This window comes from Equus asinus, chromosome 17, assembly GCF_041296235.1.
Source record: "Equus asinus isolate D_3611 breed Donkey chromosome 17, EquAss-T2T_v2, whole genome shotgun sequence".
NCBI classification, from domain to species: domain Eukaryota; kingdom Metazoa; phylum Chordata; class Mammalia; order Perissodactyla; family Equidae; genus Equus; species Equus asinus.
The window spans coordinates 8,289,823-8,295,822 of record NC_091806.1 but is presented as its reverse complement, the minus strand read 5'-3'; positions in this window follow the sequence as shown (position 1 = coordinate 8,295,822).

Here is a 6,000-nt window from a genome sequence, read left to right as displayed (position 1 = left end):
CTCCCAGGCAAAATCATTGCATCATCATCTGCAGAGTCATGGGTTAGGAGGGTGGGGTTTTGGGACTTTTATTTTTAAAAATAAGTTTAAAATATATATTTATAATTATGGGGAAAAAACTGAATATTACTATAGCACCTTACAGAGCTAGCTGCTTTAATATAGTCCTATCTTTTATTATACATGTGTAATGTGTGTGGGAATTTTGCCCTACAACTATATGGACAGAAGCATGACATATTTTTAATTTTCCGAATCAAACGAAATGTCTTTGTATCCTCTTCGCTATCTTCCCTTTCTAGGGTCCCACAGGAAATCTGGGGATGTACAAGCTACCCCAGAAGTCAAGGGCCACTAGACTTTAATCCGTCACCATCTCAGCCAAGATGTTCACTCACCAGACTTTCCTGATCCATTTTCTCTGTCCCACTCTACCTGGGAGCTTTATCTAAGGCTTTAAAAGTTATAGCTCTCAAACCATGTCTCTTAATGTTGAGGTTTCCAAGACCTACAAACCACCTGATCAAAGGTCAAAGGTCTCCTGGGCATCTTCCACTCATAAATCTCCCTCAAATCCCCAACTCCCTTCATCCACCTTAGAACATTCACTTTTAGCTGCTTCATCCATTCACACATCTCGGGGCTATATCCTCCACCCTAAGCATAGACTTTAGCTCTTTGCCTCTGTAAGCCTTGACTGTTAACAACAAAGTAGCTTAATTTTATTGTGGAGATCTCTGGATTTCATGATCTAAAGACTTACATCTTCTGCCTGGGGATGGGTGTTATATATCTATTTCTTTCTGATTCTTCTGCAGTAAGGAAAATACAGCACACATTAATAGATTATCCTGCCACACATTTCGTAAGTTTGTATTTTATAGTATTTAATACTTTCAGCTCAGTTGAATAAATATTTGTTGAGTTATGTACCGTGCGGGACACAATAATGAGGAAGATATTTTCTACAGTTGAAAAACTCATAGTTTGGTGAGGAGCAGTTGTCCCTAAATGGCTATTTATTCTACAACTGTGAGTGATGGTCTGAGTGATTACTTCTGAGAATGGGTCTTTTTCCCTTGATGTTCCTATTTCTCTTTCCCCCCCCCTCTCCTTTTTCGTGCATAAGCACAGGTGCAAGTTACTAGCATCTGTGCTGCTTCATAGGGAAGCAATTCAGTCATTCGTTAGGCTTAGTAATGCCAAGAACCACGGGTGTTTGTGATACTTTCATTTTCAGTTGATTTCAACTCTTTACTCATCTCTCTTATAGTCGGAATGGGAGTCATTGGTGTCCACAGTCACCCGCTGGGTGCAGAGACTAGCTCCAGATGCTGCTATAATGTGTAGTTCACCCAGGCAGAAATACCCCTCATTAAGACAAAATTCTGCCAGCAGAGATGCTTACCTGGCTTTCCCCACTGTGTGGTACCTGAATATCTACTGTGATTCTTGCATTGGGTCCACCCAGTGCTAACACTATAATATCCTGGGAGCAATTGTTTAATTGGGTCTTTATGAAAACAACAAAATAATTTGTTTAAAGTGCCAACATTTGGAATGAGAATTCTATTGGTGTTGGAATGTAAATATAATACAAATAGATGACATTTATTGAACTCATTATATACAGGTACTATGCTAAGTGTTTTATGTTGAATTAACCCATTTAATTTTCATTACTCCGTAAGGTAGATGCTATTATCTTCCATTTTGTTTGTAAGGAAATGAAAGCTTTGAGTGTTTATGCCCAAGGTCAATAGAAAGAACAACTGACAGAGCTAAATCTTCTGGTCTCAGCACCCGTGCTCTAAACCATGAGAATTTACTGCCTCAGATTATGTGCAGAACCTATAAATGATATTCAATGCAGTTCTGATTTTAAACTATCAGTTGCTTTTCACTTCTAGAGAAAGTGCTCATATTCTTGTCTCTACATGGTCTGCATCGAAATTACAGGTATATTTTTTTAGGGTACTTTTTTATGGTTTACAGAAAATTTTAGTTGTTGCACGTACATTTGCTCCAAGTTACCCATCAACTGATTTCTATGAAAATTGTTCCCACCTCTGCTAAATGCCTGCTGCTAATTATTCATGAGAGAGTGCATTAATTTCCTATCGCTACCGTAACAAATTACCACATACTCAGTGACTTACAGCAACACATGTTTATTATCTTGTAGTTCTGGATGTCACGAGTCTGAAATGGGTCTCACTGGGCTAAAATTGAGGTGTCAACAGGGCTGTTTTCTTTCTGGAGGCTTTAGGGAAGAATTGACTTTCCCGCCTTTTCCAGAATCTAGAGGTTCCCACATTCCTTGGCTCATGACCCCTTCCGTCTAATGTCAGCAGTGACTGGCCAACTCTTCCTCATGCTGCGTCACTCTGACCCTGACTCTTCCGCATCCCTCTTCACTTTAAGGGATTCTCGTGATTATCTTGGGCCCACCTGGATTATCCAGGATGATCTCTTTATCTTAAAGTGAACTGATTAGCAACCTTAATTTCATCTGCAACCTAATTTCTCCTTTGCCCTGTAATATAACATTTTCACGGGTTCTGGGATTAAGACATTGATATCTTTGGGGGCTCATTATTCTGCCTACCACGTGGAGGGATAGATCTTTCCTTCCTTTGTCTGGAGCCTCTACCTGCTTGTCTCTGCAATCTGATTCAAAGCTCTCTTCCTCTCTTCGTTCTCTACAGTCCTCTGATAATCTGAAAGAGGCTATATACTATTCATTAGGGGGAAGAGATATTTTTTGATTGGGAGTGAGCTGAAGTTAAAATCTATGTTGGGGAGAACTAAGGCCATTCATGACACTTCCTTGGTAATCCTAATACATTCTCCCCTTTGCCAGAGCAACAAGGAGCCATTCTTATTTCTCTGTCACCCATCCAGGGTGACATGGATTAAGTTATTCAGGGTTCTGAGAGAGCTTACCTAGACAGAAACTAGGGCCTGGGGCTATAGGATTAGATAGGTAATTGAAAATTCCAATTTTCAATGGTTATAGAGCCATTCTTGCAAAAGCATTATTTGTAATGATTGATAGTCTTAATTTATGGAGCTTTAGGTAATCTGGCCTAATCCACTCCTTTTACTAATAAGGAAACCAAATTCCAGAAAGATGAAATGACTTGTACCAGATTCTATTTCCAATAAATTGCAGCACTGGAACTGGAATTCAAATCACTACTTCTCCAGGTCACCACATTTCCTTCCATTAAGTACTGACCCTTCACCCTGACTCCAGTGTGTTTAGTGACTTCCCAAGGGCCACAAAGCTCTAAGCTGTAGAATACCGGAGCCTATGATTCCTGTTTCCTGTCCTCTAGTTCAAAAAGATGGATCCTGGGATGTACTATTCTTGCAGATGTGTTCCAACTTTGGGTAAGGTGTTTCTTGTGTGTTAGGGGATAATGAGCTCTGAGTAAGGCCAAGGGGACAAGGTTGATGACAGTGGCCTTGAGTAATAACAGCTGCAATTTTTGAACACTTCCAACATGCCAGGCCAAGAACTTCACTGGCCATGTTATTGGCATTTTGTCACTTAATCCTCACTACAGCCCCGTGCCTCCCTGTGGTAAATGTTACCGAGGTTTGTCAATATCTTATTATCCTTTTTTTTTTTATTCCCAGGCACAAAGAAGCCTATACTTCTCAGCCCCGTGGTGGGAAGCGGTTGCAAGTTCACAAGCCAGTTCATGTGAGAATGCCATATTTGAGTAGAAGGGACAAACTTCACTTCCTGGCTGAGGCCATGTGAAACCCTGTGCTGTCAGTCCTTCAGACTATCTCCTCTTCTCCTCTCCTCCCTTGTGGCAATGACAGAGGCCCTAGTCTTCCTGGCTGCAGGAATGGGGGGGTGATTGTGGGTGGTAGAGCCCCCTGCTGACTGGTGTGGGGCATGCAGCTTGAGTGGCCAATTCACTCTTGGTGAGGGAAACTCCTGAGCCTGTGGGATTGCTAGCTGAACGTAGCCCAGGCTATTAGAAGTAGGCATGATTATGTCCAATTTTAGCTGATGAAAACTTAGGGGGTAGACTAGTTAAGCGGAATGCTGGTAATTGACGGAGCAGGCATGTAACAAGTCCCTGCCCACCTGACGTCAGATCCTGTCCTGTGAATCTCATCACCACAATCACTACCTCCTGGTAGAGGACAGGCACGGGGGAACGTGTCAGCCAGAGGATGAGCTGCTTTGAGAAAGGGTCTACACGGTGGTACAGTCCAGTCTGGGGTCTTTAGGGTCTTTTTTACCCTAAGTCTCCAGAACTTCCTGTTTCCCTTTACTCCCTTATTCCCTTCTTTATTCTGAGCCTGTGCCTTCCAAATCTTCAAACACTTTAAAAAATTAAGCCCAGTTCTAGCGTTCCCTCCACACTTCAGGGCATTTTACGTGTGCCCTTGAATGGTTTTCAGCATTAAATAAGCCTTCCACCCCCTTCCATCTCTGTAGTCCCCGAGAAGAGACACTGTGTCCATCCCTTTCATGGAAGAAAACACTTTGTTCTAAACAAACAACACACAGAGAGAGGAGTGAGCAAGGTGGGAAAGGCAGGGAACAAAGAGAGCTGCTTAGAGGAGACGGGGAGCGGGCTGGACCTGTCAGTTCAGCTGGAGTGGAGAAAAGAGGCAGGAACAGCATGGCACCTGTGACCCCAGTGTTGTGGAGTCACTTTCCCAGGGGTGCCCACTAGAGCTGCGTTTCGCCCTTCAGGCTGGAGAAACTGTGGGAAGGGAGGAAGTCACCGTGCCTTTGACTTTGTCCCAGAGAATGACTGTGGTCGAGAAAAATTAATTGTTGGAAAACAGATGTGGCTCTGTTCCTGTGCAGCCATACCCTTCTGGTTTCAGAACTAGACCAAGTGGCTTTGCTTAACGTTCATGGCTGTCTGTGAGCCGTAAGAGAGTGAGAAACTGCTTCAGTCAACGATTTAAATATTTATTTTTATTTTTATTTTTATTTTTAGTGGGAGAAGGGTTTTGGCCATAAGTGAGAGAAGTCACAGAGTCAGAGAAGTGAGAGATGAACTAGAGGAATTTTCAGTCTCCATTTTTCCCCCAGAAAGAGTCGTCTCGGGAAGGTTATACATGCTCAAAAGTTAACATACTGCTTTGGGAGCAAACCTTTTGTCCAGCCCAGGAAGACAGAATGAAATCCTGTGGGGGAGAGTTTCCACGGCAGGTTTTGGGGAAAAAATATAAAAGATTCTTCGGAATAGGCCTATAATAAGGGGAAAGTATTATATTGGTCTTAAGCTGCTTCTCATTGGAATGAGTTTAAACAAAAGTGAGGGTATGTCCTAAGAGGGACTCAAACAACTGATAGGCAGAATTTCCTAAATTGTGTCCTGTAGTTGACCTACTTCAGAATCAGGTAAGGGACTTGTTAAAAATACACATTTCCAGGCTTTACGTCAGACTCAGCATTTGAGAATGTCTTCAGTTAGGGACCGGAATCGGAATTCCTTCAGGAAGTCTTTTATACTCTAAGGACCACTTTCAGAGAGAGGGTTGTGCTAGGATGACTTTTGATGAAACTTTCAACTGGAGAATTTGTGACTTAGGTTCTAGAACTGCTTTTGCTGTTGACAAGATAAGTAACTTTCAACAAATCATTTAATCCCTCAATTTCCTCATCCATCTGGATGATCTCAGGTGCATTTGGGGACTTAAACATTAATATATTCCTGGCTCCCACCCCTGAAAATTCTGACTCAGTAAATCTAGAGTGATTTGCATGGTCAGCTGGATTTGGGTCCCAACGAACTAAATTGTCTCCAAGGATTTTTATAGCATCAAAATTTCCTGAATCTACGTTATTTAAAGTTATCAAAAAGGTGTTATGCCTCATCTTATCCATGTCTTCTCCAGCCAGGATGTTTCAGGAGCTGGCTCTCCTTTCTGGACCAAGTTTTCATCATTTACTTATTTACTTTCCAAAATCACAATGAGGTAGACATTATCCGGGAATATATTCCGTTTTTTTAT